Raw genomic sequence first — 17,874 nt, 5'->3', positions numbered from 1 at the left:
CTGGATTTGGTATGCCTTCAATCAGTTTGTTTAAACTTCAATTATGTTCGTCACATATTTTCCGAAGAGATTCGACATTGTGATAAAATACGTAATAACAGAAACGTAGAACGGGCAACATAGCGTTGATTCAAAACCCAAAAATGTTTTGACAAGCGTAATAACCCCACATTTTCGTACTATACAGAGTGAAATGTGTCAAATTTCCATGACCAACCGACTGCTAAAATAAAAGTGAATAGAGTATATTATTTACCTTACTCCATCAGTGGCCAATGATGGGAAAAAAATGAAGTAAAAAAACTCTGGGAATCGAACAAGATGAAACCTGATCTAACCAGACGCCCAGTCCGTCTACGTCCACCCGTACCCTCTAAAGGCCCACTGTATACGGAAAAACGTGGGCGCAAAAGCCGATATCGGTGTTTCGTATTCGGAAAACATCCTCTCAATGCGGCCGGGGCGACAGAAAACGGGGAAATCCGTCGAAATTAGTTCTAAATATCTCTTCATTCGGCCCCCGGTCCGCCAATATAAGAGCCGGGAAGAATTCCCAGAATTCCGCGTTTCCATTTCCTCCTGGTCCTAGCCCGGTTTCCCGAAACAGAGGCGGAATATCTCATTTCATGAAATCGTTATTTATCGCCTTCAATTCGCCATGAATTAATTTAAACCGAGCCAGACACAGAATAAGGGACGTCGATTTCTTTATGGGAGGTCTGGAGGGCTCGATTTAATTGGTTTCGCATCCATTCTGTCACCGTCGAACGAGGATTCAATGCTTTCCTGATAGTTTACCAGAAAGTTCCGGATTGTCTTGTCGTTTTCATTTGGAACTCCGAAAGAAGCTGCGAATTCTACGTTGTAGCCTCGCAGCTGTCAGTTTGGCGAAACCGTGACGTATGAAATTAATTATAACCTCAACTTTGGTGACGCTCTTTTCAGTGGTCCATTCATTCCTAGGAGGGATTAGATTGTCTGCTCTAAATACCGAAAGAATTCCAAGAAAACAGCTGATCCGTGGTAGTATTCACTATTCAGGTTCGTTACTAAAGATTCATTGAAGAATTATGACTTTAGCAACATTCCCTCATCCCACTGGAATATTACCTCGGATATCAAAAGGATTAAGCTCATATAGTGATCGGGTCCTGTCTCTACCTCGTCTCCTTGGTGTCCCTTGGGTTCCTGATCTCCCGTCCACTACGCAGTGGATGGTGTATTTTTCCATGTTCTTCTGCATTTCCCAGAAACTTGCACACCGTCCTCGATGTCCCTAGCAGTACCGCTTTCTGTATGATTCTGTAGTTCCTTCGGCATCAGGCCTGTAGATGAAATGACAAAAGGGATGATCTGGATATCTTTCAATTTCCATTGTCTCCTGTCTCCTGTTTGGTTCCTCGAGATCTCTGTATTTCGAAATTGTGCTCATCTAGAAGGTGGTTGTTCTTATTTGGAATTTCCACGGTCAGGACTATTGTGAGTTACGTTCCGGACTATGAGAACAAGAATATCCCAGTAGCTTTTGTGATGATCATTTTCCAATAAAAAATCTGAATGGTAATTGTAATGCGAAACCTTTTTCGACTTTAGAAGTTTTACCAACTTTCATTGCCAATTCTTGGTGTAAAATCTTGTCAACAGCATCATGTGCTGGATGGTTTCAAGTGTCGCACAGCCATAACGACAGCTATCGTCCGACACTGAGGCATCCTTGGCGATGTATTTTATAAAGCGCTGGTAAACACAAGTAAAAGACGAAATTATTCTAAATAGAAAAAAAATTATTTTTCGGACTATATAGACCGCGGTCATTCTTTTGACGAATTCGAGGTCGTGAATTATGAATATGCAATTAGTTTTGCCCTAGGATGAGTATTTTGGGAAATAAGTGGTTTTTAGTCAAAATTTCGAAAAAATTGGTCAAATTTGAGGAGCTGTAGCAGCCAGAAAAGAGGCACTGGACATAAGCTGATTTTTTAATGATAGATTGATTCTTTGCGATGTTAGAGATCCAACTTTCATGGACCTGTCGTGAATAGTTTAGATTTTATGATTTTTTCCGCCAAGGTCCAAAATTTCGAATGTTTCATCGACCATAACTTGAAAACTAATCCTTTCAGCAAAATTCTGTTTGCATATTCGTAATCTACGCCCTCGATTCTGTAAATACTTCAATTTTAGTGTAAATCGGGAAGATCGAAAAAAATTTCAAATTTTCCATGCATATGTATGGAAAAATTGCGATTTTTTAAAAAAATATTTTTGGTCTCCGATCGAAACCAAATTCATACTGTCGACTAATTCGAGGGCGTAGAACACGAATATGCGAACAGATATTTTTGAAAAAATTTATTTTACAAGTTATGGTCAATGGAAAATTCGAAATTTTGAACCTTCGCGGGAAAAAATCATAAAATCTGAACTGTTCACGGTAGATGAAAGAAAGTTGGATTGGTCGACCTCGTTCTGGTGTCTTCTGTTGCTTATCAGTTTCTTTATTTTGCTTTCTGCAAAGTTTTTGGCGATTTCTGAGCTAGAAATATCACCAACTGCTCGATGAAGTTCTGATGAATCTGCCTTGTTGAGAAATATTCTCACTCTGTATGGATAATATTCTGTGGAAGAACTCAGAAGCCTTTTTCAAAGCTTGTTCAAGTTAATTGGGACAATATCCGATAGAAAGTTACAAGTTTTTCATAACTGAAGGTATAAACCCTCCCGATTAATAAAAAATAGAGGTATATTGTATATTAATTCTTAACGTTCTCCAGGCAGCAGTATCATCACAGTCATCGATATCTACGTAAATAACGTATACTTTTCCGCCTAATAAATTCGGAGATCGACGGAAAACAACCCACACAATAGTAGAAATCCGAATAAACCGATATTTCTAGGCGTATCCGAAAAAAAATTACAGCCCTCACCAACATAATTCTGAATAATCGAAGCATGAATACCCGAACGCGTAACCGATCATTACCAGAAAAAATCCCAAAAATTGCGTGAGCTCATTTTCAATAACCCGAATTTTCCTATTCCATGCGCCTAGAAACAAAGCAGATGGCCGATAAGATATCTTTTGGGTCCGGATAGGTGTTGATTATACGAGATCGGATCTTGGGTAATTGATAAAATTCGTAGCGAAAGACCGTGACGGGGATGGCTCAGCGAAATTATGAAAAATTACCCACAGTCCTCGGGAAAACGCACCACGCGGTCTTAATGATCTAGAATGAGGCATTTAGCTTCCTGTCAATCCTTTTTCAGGTAGGTGCGCGTAAAAGATTTTATCTACACGGTTCTGTAATGAAATAGTCGTGGAGTCATGCTGAAAACTCCTACACGTACAAGGATACCGGATAAAAATAATTGGGTACCAACATCTGACCTGGGAATTTGAACGTGCACCTATTTATTACACTTATTTTTGTCGACAAGGGCTGGAGGCATGTTCGACACGATAATGAAAAAACATGGGACTGTTAGTTCGGCTTTGTACAGATAAGCATCGCGTTCAACGGAATTATTGGTTTCAACGAAAAGTTTCTTTCACTAATTTGGTGAAACGACCACATGTCCACGCCACAGAGCAAAAGGAATTGGTCATCAGTAGCGCCAGTCTGACATTAACATAGAGGAAGAGCTCCAGTTTATTGATCAATTGAGGTGCTTGTCTTGCAGTGCCATCATGAATGCCGAACAGAATCATTGGTCACTAAAGATTAATTTATATTCAAGGTACTAGTTCTTTGCACCATGCCAGTCAATCACTTCAGTGCCAAGGAGAGAGAGACAGGAAGAAATTGACCATAAATACGAGGGTGTATTGATATCTGGTTAGTCTAGACCAGTTCCATGCATAAAAAAAATATTGCGTTATCATAGCAACAAACAATAATTCATTAGAAGTGTCAGTGTGAAGTATCGAGCCTGCAAACTTCAAAACTGGTGAATTTTCCATTGAAGATGATGACCTAGGCCAGTTTCTGTGTCAGTCCCCTAAAATATCGATGCAGTTCATGACATGATTTTATCAGACCGTCGAATTGGGCTAAAACGGATATCTGAAGCACTGAATATTTCATACGAACGCGTTCATCATATAGTTCACGTCTATTTGGACATGAGAAAAATTGCTGCAAAATGGATCCCCAAATGTTTGAATGTTGACCAAGGCCGTGCAAGGGAAGAAGCATCGCGTTCGATCTGTGCTCGATTTGAAAAAGATGTAGACTTCTCGAACCGAATTGTTACTATGGATGAGACTTGGGTACATTTTTACGATGGAATGGCGACACTCTGGTTCTCCAAGACCAAAGAAGTTTCGTGTCCAAAAATCTGCTGGAAAAGTTCTTGATTCAGTATTTTGGGATTGCCATGGAGTAATCATGATTGATTTTTTGTATAATGTAGGACAATATCCGAGATTACTATTCAACATTACTGACCACTCTACGGGAAAAAATCGAAGAGAAAAGACACGGAAAGTTATCCAAAGGTGATTTGTTTTTGCAGGACAACGCCTCTGCACACAAATCTCATGTTGCCATGCAAAAAATTCGTGATTTATGGTTTGCATTACTAGAACACCCCTCTTATTCACCAGATTTGGCTTCATCCGACTATAATCTCTTTCCTCAACTGAAAAAAAGTTTAAAAGGTCTTACATTTCCTTCCAACGAGGAGGTAATGAAAGCTGTGGTGGTCGGGTTTGCAGAGCAAGAAGAAACATTTTTTTGAAAGGTCTAGAGACGTTGCAGGTTCGCTCTAATAAATGTATCCAATAAAGAGGAGAATATGTTGAGTAATAAAATATTTTGACTCTGCAATTTTGTTGCTAAGGCTAAGAATTTTTCAATATATCCTCGTACGATTCAAAAAAATCCTTTTACTGATAATAACATGCTATAAATAGAAAAATATAGATTTCTTCTGCTCCTTCAACTAATTTATAATGAAACAACAAATATTTTTCAATGCTACCCTTCTGGGTTTACTCTCAATCAGAGTTGACTTGTCTCACCTATATCAGAGACAACCCTTCCTTCCACATGTACGACAAGATCCTTCAAACATCCGAACTTGTTGAAATTTCATTTGCATAACATAGGGCACATTAGTTACACCCAATTGACGGCGAACAATGCAGTCACGTGGGGTGTTCTAATTCATGGGGTACCAAAATAGACACCATTCTTTCTTCGACGACCCCTCTACCCTCTTTCAGTTGGTAAGGCAACTCGTAATGGGTTCCCCCCCTCCCCCCTGCGAGCTACTGGTTGTGGCAAACACAAGAGACGATTGAATGGCATATTTTTATGTTTTGGTGGCAGTTTCACCGAAATGTTCAATTTGGATCAGGAGTATTAACGGTTTCGGGGACATGCAGCCATTGTTTGTTGACAAAAATAATCCCAGAATTCTCACCCTTCGAAAACCGTAGCACATAATTCTTCTGCATAATCCGCAGTCTGGATATCATGGATCTCTTGGAGACTGAGGTTGGGGTTGGTGGTATTATTCTATTCAGGGTTTTCTGATCGAAAGGATTGGTGACATTTTGGAGATGATTCGCTCGATGAGAACTTGTGTATTTTCCCTCATCATCGGCCCCTAGAAATTCAGAAACATAGGTATGTTGAACTACACTGCGCAAAAAACTTAACGCACATTCTGAGAATCTCAATTTTCATGAAAATTAACCACATTGACTTTATAACTTATTTTTTATGTATTCTCGGGAAGGTTTTGAACGAAACAAGACACATTAAATGGAAGAAAAATTCAGGATTTCGCCGAATCTTATGTGAAAGAAGAGAAATGAACAATTTTCGAAATACTGAAATGCTGATAAGTGATTTAATACTTGGTATTTCCACCCCTTGCGTTAATTACAGCTCGGCAACGACGGTTCATACTCAAAATGAGTGATCTTAAAATGTTCTGATCTAATCCTTCCCAGATTTCTTTAAGGTACTCCTGAACGATGCGCGCACGATGGGGTCTGGCATTATCGTCCATAAAAATGGAATTTTCACCAATGTATGGGGCAAATGGCACTACATGCTCTTCAAGAATGTTTCTTATATACTCATCAGCATTCATAGCTCCACTATCAACGACCACTAGGTCTGTGCAGACAATCAAAGATATTCAACCCCATACCATAATCGATCATCCCCCGAAACCAGTAGTATTCAGGAAATTGCACTGAGCATATCTTTCATGTGGACGTCTGTATACAAGGGAACGTCGATCAAAATGGTAGAATCTAGACTCATCTGTGAAGAGAACTCTTTCCTAATCGGCCTTCCCAATGGATGTGCTCTCTCGCAAAATCCAAACGCGCCCTTCGATGGGCTGGGGTAAGAGCTGAGCCTCTTGCCGCGACACGAGGCCTTATATCATATTCTCTGAGGTGATTTCGTATTGTCTGAGTGCTAATTTGCACATCATGAGTTTGCTCAAGCTGAATTGAAGGAGGCGAGCGGTTGCAAACCGTTGTCTCAACGAAAAAACTCTCAAGTAACGTTCTTGAATGGCAGTTGTTACTCGTGGTCTACCCTGTCCTGGTCTTCGCACATTCATACATGTCTCCCTGAATCGCTGGAACATTCTGGACACACTTGTATGGGAAACTCCAAACCTTTCTGCAATTCTTGTGCATGTCCACCCTTCTTCTCGCAAAACTACCACTTGGGCACATTCCTCTTGGGTCAAATTACGTGTTTCGCGTTACATAGCGATCGAGTGTAGAAAATCAAACGAAAGAAAAACTATTGATCACTAGAATTGATCGAGAACAACTGTTTTTAGAACGGAGCCAATATATTCAAAATCTGATAATATCATCTTTTTTTATTCCTGCTGGGAAAAAACATCTGAATTGAAGAAAACCGTTGAAAGTGGATAACATATGCATGCATAATTCTGATAAAAATAATTATCATTGAGAACACTTTCAGTTGTAGAATGAATTTGAGATTTCCATAATGTGCGTTAATTTTCTTGAGCAGTGTATTTGTTCGAGTCAACGACTCACCCTGTATAGAAGGTGGATATACCGCCCCTTAGACTCTTCTACAAACAGAACTTCGTCCATTTAAACCTCGGTGTTCTTAAATCGATGTAAGCAAGTGAAAATACCACGCGAGCGAAACAAGTATATTTTAATTTTCGATAACGGCCATCATGAAAACTCGTCTAAACCTATCAAACTTTATGAAAAATACACCGTGCTCTCCTTATCGCCTCGCTGGCTGGAAATCGCCACTTTTACGACACGAAAATCGTCCGAGCCTTGGGGGGAGAATTCTCAAGTGAGTCACCCTATCCATATCCTCAATTTTCCTCTCCAAGGTCGAACGTAATTAGAATATCCAGTTGACGCAGTGTCTAGCTAGAGTGTTCTGTCGCGATATGCACGGTCCATTTTTTCCGCTCTTATCGATTTATGGAATCCTATTTTGAACTTTATCATCGAGTACATACGTCTATATCAATGTTATTTTGTGAAATCATTATTTCCACATCACGTCTTATCGAAGTGTATTCACTAAATGCGCTTTCTCGTTTGGCTATCAGGGACGTACTCGATAGTTTTCGGCTGCCAGATCTCAATGGCAAATATTTCCAACAATGAAACTTCTGAAGTAACACGAGAAAAATCTCAAATGGTCGTAGAGAACTACAGTTTGTGGCAAAGCCAATTGACGAGATTCGGGGAATCATTGCAGGGGCTGTAGTGGGATCTGGTAGTTACTGAAGGGCTCTTTGTGTTCCTTAGGGTCTATAGTTTTTAGTCAGTACCATGAGTTGGACTAGAATGCATTGGGGGCTTTGTCATTCGTACACTTTTACGTTTATGCAACAACGAATTGGAAATTTTTTTAAAAGAACACAACAAACTTTGAATTTCAACAGCTGTTGGGACATATGATCCGTGGGCGACTGGTCTTCCTGAGAAGGGACCTAGAGTGATCTGACTGGAGCATCTGTGACTTTTTCCTTGCGGCTACCTTGAAGATAAGGTCCTTAAACATCGTCCACACACCCTGCACCAATTCAAGCAGCAAATAACCGAAGAAATCCGGACCATACCATGCTGAAATTCCGATTTGATCCTGATAAAAAGATATAGAGTATTTTAAGTTTTCACAATGAGCCATACAACCCCTGAAGAAACAAAACTCCCTTCAGAATAACAAGCTAAATAAATCTATGACACCACACATCTGTTTATCTTTCAAACAGAGTTGCATTCGACCAATTTTCTGAAGATCACAGATATTTTTATTTTTGAGCATCAAATTACTCAGAAACGACGCATCATACGAGAAAATATTCAAATATTCAGGCGTTTTTATGCGCCAACAATCGATGAAGTTGTCGAGGGTGACAACTTGGAGTCCCCTGATATCGTTTAACATCGGTGAAACGATAAGCTGCAGCAATTGCAAGAAGCTTAGTTTCAAGAGTTGGGTTCCTTGAATTTTTGGTATTTTTATGGTACGTAATGGTCATAATGAGAAAACTGGAAGACGTGGGTGATATCTTGTGTTCAAAAAAGATCCATCAAATAAATGAAAAACTATATTCCGAAACTCATTTAATCTCTTAAACTGAGCCGATTCGGAAAAAAATGGTTAAGGACAAAATTGTTTCTTTTGACCTCAAGAATCTACTGTTGAAATATTTGTGAGTTTGACTCACCCTGTATACCTGTTCTTTTTTCGTGCGCGATTCAACATCACCAACGATGAATTCTTGTGTTTTATATCATATTTATAAATGTGCAGGGCCCGACCCTGGCTTAATACACTCTCCCATATTGTCGAGTAGGTACATCGAAACCATATTAAGAATATTAATTCCAAAGACCGCCCGGAATCAAGGGTGAAACACCTAATCAATTTCAATATTCATCACGATTATTTCGCTTGATGACTTATGAGGAAATAATATTGTTATTGCAGATATCGGATACGTAGTAGAAAACTGAGCTTTTGTCGAGATAACCACGTTTTCGATAACAGCATTCGGACAGCAAAACAAATTAATTGCATCTAACTCACGGAATTGTTTTGTTCTTGTTTTACGATCGATTCGATACAGCCGATTAAATTCGCGTACCGTTCGAAATTCCGATAGAAGCCAAATCTTGGAAGAACCATTCATCAATTCTCATTATTACAATGTAAAGAATTCGCACTACACAGATCTCCCACACTTTATCTGATAGAGGTACAATAGCCTGAGATACTACTGATGCTCTTCAGGATTGAATTCATTTACTCCATTATACAGGCTGTCCGGATTGTGGGACATATGCAGGTTTGAAGTTTTCTTCATATTTCGACCAATTATTATGATTGTCTGGGACCCAAGCAGCTTTGAGCCAGTTCGTTGTATGTATGTTGCCCACCCTTGTTATGAATTTGAACTGTTCACTTCCCTAATTTTTCTTGAAATTTGATCAGATACTCTGTTACCGTGAAATATGTAATGACTTTCACAAATCAGTTCAATAATGTCGCTATGTATTCTACATGTATGTAATTAACCTCGCTAACGAGATAATTAGGCCGTTCTGAACATAAATATCTTGTGGATAAAAAAGAACTATTTACAACTTCTACAAATTCCAGTGAAATCGTAACTGAAATGTTACTAGAGCATTAAATATTGTTTACGTCGACGCCTAAATTATTGAGATAAGTTAATTGCCAGATATCGCATTAATTCTGTCAATATTAGATATCTGCGTCAAGTCACCCTATCTGAACCCCACCATTCTTGGAATGGAAAATCATCGGATCAATATAACCACGAATTTCAACCTTATTGTGCATCACGTACACAAGAGGAATGGCATAAACACATTTCGGTATTAGGTTCATGTCCCACTTGCCGAATTAGGAAAAGCAGTTAAAATAATATACTTCAGAACAACATAAAATGGGTTTTAAGGAAAAATTAGATCGAATTGAATATTTTTTGAGTCTTAGCAGTAGCCTTTTCTTCTTTTAAGTGAATAGTAAACTCTTGTTATTGTTTTCATTGAGCTCCTTATGTTTTTTCTCTGACAATCTGATAAATATTGTATTGCAACTTCACCATAATTTCCTCTACGCTTAGAAGCATTGATATATGGAACAATTTCACAATAAGAATATTCATTCGAAGAATTCATATCACCGGTAGCAACAATGAATGAAATCATAACCAGATCAAACAAAAAATGGTTGCTATGTAGAAATGCGATAAAATTGAATCGTTTTGAAATATTTTGAATGGTAGATTAATAATTATTCGAGTATCAGCCACGTTTCATTCAATTCACATGTATGTTCACTTCAGTGAACAATCCAACTAAATTTTACACGGCGTTTTTTTATACTGCAGAAAGGATATGTAGGTATTCTGTTTCATTCTGAAAAAATTACCTCAAGAGGCATTATTTCAATCGTGATGAAGTCGTAAAATTAGAAATAAAACACCGAGTATTAGAGAGAGACCTTAAACCATTGCTAGAAACAATTTGTAGACTCGTAGAACAACTAGATTTTAGTGATTATGGCTTTTGAATCAACCTACAATTACTCTGCTGAAGTATCCTAAGGTGTATGGAGAAATTTAATCAATTTCACAATAACTTAATCAGTCAATCTAAGCATAGGCCTGTCATAAAATAAAACACTCTTCATATTTCGGTTTAGCATACTTTGAAAGTCATGAGAATGATTTAGTACCTATATCCCAGGCTCCAAGAAAGGATCATTCGAGTAGATGACAAAATTTTTCATCATTTCAACATTTACCTAAACGTGGTTGTTCGATGAAAAACCCCAATGTTAACCTTGTTTGTATACATATAAGTTATGATTATTATCGAAGCATTTTGAAAATATGATTCAGATTCTAAGTGCATGATCAATTCTTCGCTCGAAGATTGGATTTTCCCCGAGAGAGATAGATAGTCATAGAACACGAGTGACATTCAGTCCATTCAGGGCAGATAATGACATAATTCATCAGCAGACACGTGTTGTTTTTGATATTCCCCACATGCAAGAAATTCAAATGAAGGTTCTGGTGAGTGACATTTGGAATAATAGGATTGGATCTAGCCGGCTAATGATATAACCACTCAAGAATCATATTCCTCGAACACTTTTATTAATGAGCTTCCTCCATCAAGCCAAAAACGAGGAATTCCACTAATATTTTTATAAATCGAAATGAGAATCTCTGCGGCGTGAAAAAATTTAAATTCAGGTTTTCTTCACCTATCTAGTCTGGAAGTACAAGCCATAATCGGGAAATTTGGGATACCCTGCACACTTGGTGTGCTTGCCCAAATAATTCCATCGCCAGTCCCTATCGTGGATTTTGAACTATCCATACAGGGTGGGCAAAATTCGTTGTCTACTGAGGGGATCTCGAGAACTATAAGAGCTGGAAGAAAACGGATGACACATTTCCGAGAAACAAAGAATGGTAAAAACCGTAGCCTCCTACAATTCTTAGTTTTTGAGTTATGAGCAGAAAAATGAGATTTTGACAATTTCGAAAAGTTCTCATAACTTTATTGTCTCTGTAGTTACAGATCTGAAACTTGAACCTTCTCAGACACTTCAATACGTAGAATCTACTGACGATAGATTTTTTCCAATTCACAAATAACAAATTCAATAAACGTTTGCATTTAAAATAAGGCCTAATGTTACGACATGAAAAAAAATTTTGAGCTCATCAGTGGATTCTACGTAAAAAAGTGCCTGTAGAAGATTCAAGTTTCAAATCTGTTACTTCAAAGACAAAAAAGTTATGTGAACTTTTCAAAATCGTCAAAATCTCATTTTTTGCTAATAACTTAAAAACGAAGAATCGTAGGAGTCTACGGTTTTCACCATTCTTTGTTTCTCTGTAAAAGGGCTTGGAAATGTGTCATCCGTTTTCTTCTAGCTCTTATAGTTCCCGAGATACCCTCAGTAGACAACCAATTTTGCCCACCCTGTATATCATTTATTGGTAATAACTTTGAAATTCTTCCCTTCCACATGGCATCGTGTTAAAGGCTTGGTCTTTATTGGATGTAAGTACTCATCATCGAGCAATATATTCGCAGGATATTATCCTTAAAAATTCCATATTTATCCTTCTCGATGTCAATTTTTTCTGGGACGCTCCGGTGCACAGCTCTCTGTACGTTTTACGTATGCCAAATCACCGCCTACGTCACGTCGTCGGAGAACGCGTAGCAACGACCCGCGTAAAAAATGCACCTCTACGTATTCTAATCAACCCGGTCGAATTTAAATATCTCCGGATTCAATCTGTACAGAACAACAAACGGCAGATTCGCCCGGCGTACTATCGGGTTACTTGCGGTTGAAAAGGATGAAGCCAAGCGAAAAACCCATTGTCGGTCCCCGCAGCCCATTTGAATAATGCGAAATGTAATATGACAATTAGGTTTGAGTTTTATGTGTGTGAAACGGATCGAAATAAATTAAATGTCCGACGACCAACGGACCTACCTAAGGGATCTTCCCTAAGAAAATTAATACGATGGGAAAAGGTGAGCGAGGGTTTTTCCCCGAAGTCAATGTATTCAAGCGGGGGCAAAAAATTTTCACGGACAATGGGTCGTGAGCTTGGCTCAGTCGTCCGGCGGGTTTGAGATGTTGGTTGAAAACAAATATATTCTTTTATTCGGTCATTATCGTGCTGTTGTGCGTTCTTGATTTGGGGCGATTTAATCGAATCTTCACGGTCGCTTTGTGTTTGCTCGTTCGTGTTCGAACGAGAGATGTTTCGTTGTCCAACTGTATATCTCAAAAGTTGCAAAAATCCATTAACATCTTTCCCTTTCGGAAGGAGGGGTCAGTGAAAAGTTTCAAACTTAATCCGGAGATTTTTCATTGGAAAGGGTAGGATTGATGGAAATGGTACTTCGACAACGAAATGAGGTTGTGCTCAAGATGTTTACATTGAGACAACTCCTGTTCCATTACACCCAATAAGGGTAAATGAAGAAAAATAATTTTCCAACACATCTTCCACACGTAAAATGTAAGAAGATCAAGAATGTATCGAAAGAAGCTTCAGGTAATGGAGTCTATGAATCTCCTTCTCGTGATTGTCAATTCTTCGGTCCAAAAGTACCAGAAACAGCCAAAACCGAGCAATTTGGAATACCCTGTACAAATTTCACCCCGATTGAAAATGAATCAAATTGATGAACTTTTACTAATCACCTCCAGGTGGTTTATAAGAGAGACATGTGGTTTATATAAGAGACATAGAAAACAGTGGGTGTTGAACATCTTCTACTATTAATGAATTTATTACAACAATCTTGTATACAGGGTGGGCAAAATTCTTTGCCTACTGAGGGGACCTCGAGAACTATAAGAACGGATGACACATTTCCGAGCTATTTTTTGAAGAAACAAGGAATGGTGAAAACCGTAGCCTCCTACAATTATTCGTTTTCGAGTTATTAGCAAAAAATGAAACTTGAACCTTCTACAGGCACGTTTTTACGTAGAATCCACTGACGAGCTAAAAAAATTGTTTCATCTCGTTTTTTTAAGTGCAAACTTTTATTGAATTTGTTATGTTTGAATTGGAAAAAATCTATCGTCAGTAGATTCTACGTATAAAAGTATCTAAGAAGGTTCAAGTTTCACATCTGTAACTTCAAAGACAAAAAAGTTATGAGAACTTTTCGAAATCGTCAAAATCTCATTTTTTGCTAATAACTCAAAAACGAAGAATCGTAGGGGTTACGATTTTCACCATTCTTTGATTATTTCTCTGAAAGAGAGCTCGAAAAGTCATCCGTTTTCTTCTAGCACTTATAGTTCTCGAGATCCCTTCAGTAGACAACGAATTTTGTGCCCACCCTGTACATTGATGGAAGAAAGATGGAGAAATCAGTGGCCACGCCAACAGATGATTCAGTTTTTTTCAGCATAGTCCATTTAACTGGGCATTACCTCGTTGGTAAAGTGAATAGAGCAGGAAAAACCTTTTTCTGTGTAACCTCCATAGGTTTCTGAACAAGTATCAGGGGAAAATATTTTGTATCAGATTTTGTAAGATAAGCTTGGATGAGTTTCTCACAGAAAGTTCTGAAATCCTTGATCTGTGGATCACCCAAGTGCAATAGCTGCATGAAAATTCGTCTAGTACTGCCCTGGCGCCATACTGGCTAGCACGATCTCGGAACGAATGTAATTTGATTACTGATAAGTGTATGATCGAGCTGTTTACTATTTATTATCGCACATTTTCCATGAAATCCGTACCTACTCGACTCGTATGATCCTTTACAGTTGATAAGTTTTGTTTAATCTAGGAATTTGAATGTGAAAAGGGTCAAAATACTTGGAAGGGAATGGAGGCATCGTAGTAGAGAAGCACGTATAACTGTGAATTGATGCAAAAAAACCCTTTACTTCCAAGTTACAGCCCTCTGAAAATATGGCAGAATAATCGACTTCATCTTATATCATGTAGTTTGTTTTTTATTATTTGTTACAATTATGGTTCATTTTCGTATTTTCTTAATTAGAAAATTGAAAAAATTGAAGTAAATGTCATTATGAAGTAGGCTGCTTGACTTTTCGACATATTGTACCTTGATATTAAACATTATTCAACTTTTTTGTGATCAAGGTAACTATTTTATTGAAGATATGAAAATCTTTCAGATCAAATTCCAAAGTTCTGAGGCAAAATAATATGGGGCTCGTTTATTCACTTCTCCAATGACATTTCTTGGTTAAAAAACCATGAAGTCATCCTGTTCACATTATTTATTTGTAAAACTTCATTTTTCTCAATACTCTTTTCGCGGAAAAAAATATTTTCAGATCTATCTCACAAACGGTTCTATCGAATGATACGAATTTCGGATTATAGTTTTTTATTTATTTGATTTGAAAAATTCAAAGAACCCAACTCCTGAAACTTAGTCGGATCTAATAATAATTAAACATGTTGTAGAATAAAAGTATTCTTCATATTTATAATAATTACTGATCGTTTCACCGATGTTAAACAAGATCAGGGGACTCCAAGTTGTCACCATCGACAACTCCATCGATTGTTGGCGAAACGCCTTACTTGAATATTTGAACGTTTTGTAAAATAAAAGAATTCTTCATATTTTTTCATATAATGCACCGTTTTCGAGTAATTTGTGTTCAAAAATGAAAAAATATCTGTGAAATTCGAAAAATTGGGTACTTTGGCTGAATCCAACTATGTTCGAAAGATCCACAGATCTGTAGTGTCATAGTGTTATTTTGAAGGGAATTTTGTTTCCCAGAGATGGCATAGTTCATTAAGAAAAGTTAAAATATCTTTTTATCAGGGCCGAACCGGAGAAAATGGTATAGGAAAATAGTGTTTCTTTTGACCTTAAGAATCTACTGTTAAAATATTTTTACTATTCATTCTGTATACTTATCGAGTTTTCAATTCATTTGCAATTATATTTTTTCACTATTTAGATCAAATTGAGACGCCTACAGCTCCGAAATCATCGAGCAGATTGTGGATAATTAACATAGTGGAACGTGACCTGATATAGTGTTTTTCCATGTTTGTACGTCTAGACCACGTTGAATCCAGACACCCTGTATGTTCCAAGCAATATTCCCAACGGTATTAGGCGGCAAACTACCCCCAACCGAAAATTCTATGCTCAAATTGAAACGAACTTTGGTAATCCGAGTCCCGATCCCCGTTCCACTTCAGTTCCCATCCATTTTCGCAAAATCCAAATCGTATAATCCGAAAGTCCGAACTTTTTTCGGTACCCTCAACTTATCTCATTTCGGATTTATATTTATAAGCGTGTTTTCTTCTCCACGCGCCTCTATTTCCTTAACCGTATCGCAGGAATATTTTAGGAGTTGTTGCCATCAATTTTTCATGATTCATTTGCGGAGTTCATCGCCGGGAGTCGTAGTCCGTATCAGAAACGGTTTCTCGTGTCACAAGATAAAGCACCGGGAACACAGGTTCAACAACATTGACGACTAATTAAATTTTAAATGTGTCAAGATCGTCATTTCCATTCCGAGGCCCGATGATGATTTGGGGCTTATCTCTTCCTCCAAAGTGATTTTTGAAACGTTTCTGGCGATACTGGAGCCTATTGAAAGCGAGGATGTTCTAGAGGAATTGTCGATTTTTCAGAGTGTCAGGGTGATGAATTAGATACTTTAGGATTGTTTGATTTTACGAGGGAGAGACGGCAGATGCCAGTCTGAATCTCGAAAGATGCGCGAGTACATTCCTTGAATGGGAATTGAATCACTGCATAAAGGCATTTTCGTGTCGAGCATTACTGACTGAATGTTTTTAATTCGATGTTAGTCTCATCTACGTACCTGTGGTTTGATTTATTCGATTTTTGATTAAGCGCAAGGTTTCAAATTGTGGTATTCAATCGTTCAATGCTCAATTATTGTCTATTTCCAGTTCAGAAAGTGAACTGGAAAAAACAGAAAACCAAAACTCATATAATCAGATAAGTATCCGAAGGTTTGGTATGGAAATATAGTTTCTCAGATATGCAGAATCTATTGCGAGCAATTTCGTGAACCTATCTTCCTTTGTTTAGATTTTCATCGTTGAAATGGCATTTTTCAAAAATTGCAATTTTCAATCTGTCATATCTCCTGTTATATTCATTTGATCCAATTGGGATTTTCGGTTCTATAATCAGCGTTGCCTAAGCTGTTACCCTAGGACAAAAAATCGATTTCGAAAATCTCGATTTTTTGGATCAAAAATGAGTAAGGGGTTAGACCCCCTAAAATGACCTATTTCCTACTCTGTCTGGAAATCAGGATGTTCTATTACTGTTTTTGGATATGGAGTGAATAGAATTTGTTTTGAAGATTCTAGAAAACCAAACAGATCATGCTTCAATAGAGAATTGCACTTAATTGAGTCCTTCAAAGTGAACTCGAAAATGGAAAAACAAAAAAATTATTTTCCCGTATACAGTGTTAGATATCGAAAAGTTTGGTATCAAAATATAGGTTTTCGAACACGCAGAATCTATTGCGAGCAATACCGAAAGCCTATCACCCTTTGTTTAGATTTTCATCGTTGAAATGGCATTTTTCAAAAATTGCAAATTTCAATCTGATATCTCCTGTTATATTTCTCCGATTCAATTGAGATTTCCGGTTTCATAATCAGCATTGCCAAGGCTTCCACCCTAGCACAAAAACTCGATTTCGAAAATCTCGATTTTTTGGGTCAAAAATGAGCAAGGGGTTAGACCCCCCTCAAAAGACCTATTTTCTCCTCTGTCTAAGAATCAAGGTGTCCTATTATTATCCTAGGATATGGAGTGCTTAAAAGTTGTTTTGTAGATTCGAGAAAACCATAACAGTTGATGATTCGATAGATAATTGCACTCAAGAGAGCAGTTCAAAGTGAACTCGAAAATGGAAAAACAAAAAAAGTTATTTTCCCATATACAGTGTTAGATATCGGAAAGTTTGGTATCAAAATATAGGTTTTCGAACACGCCGAATCCATTGCGAGCAATTGCGAAAGCCTATCTCCCTTCGTTTAGATTTTCATCGTACCATTTTTAATCTGCCATATCTCCTGTTGTGTTTATGCGATTCAGAATGAAAAAACTTTCGATTTGTGATCGATGTAGGTTGTGAAACTTGTGGAGACATAAAAATCAGGCCGTATCAGACGTACATCTTTCCAGGTAAAGGAAACAATCCATCCAATTTCATGGTTACAATTCGAGGGTAGCATTTTGAAGAAATGTTAATTGGAAAACCGTCGGGTGTGGAATATTGTAGCTTTAAATGC

Source organism: Coccinella septempunctata, chromosome 2, assembly GCF_907165205.1.
Source record: "Coccinella septempunctata chromosome 2, icCocSept1.1, whole genome shotgun sequence".
Classification (NCBI taxonomy): domain Eukaryota; kingdom Metazoa; phylum Arthropoda; class Insecta; order Coleoptera; family Coccinellidae; genus Coccinella; species Coccinella septempunctata.
Note: the sequence above shows the minus strand (reverse complement) of the source record.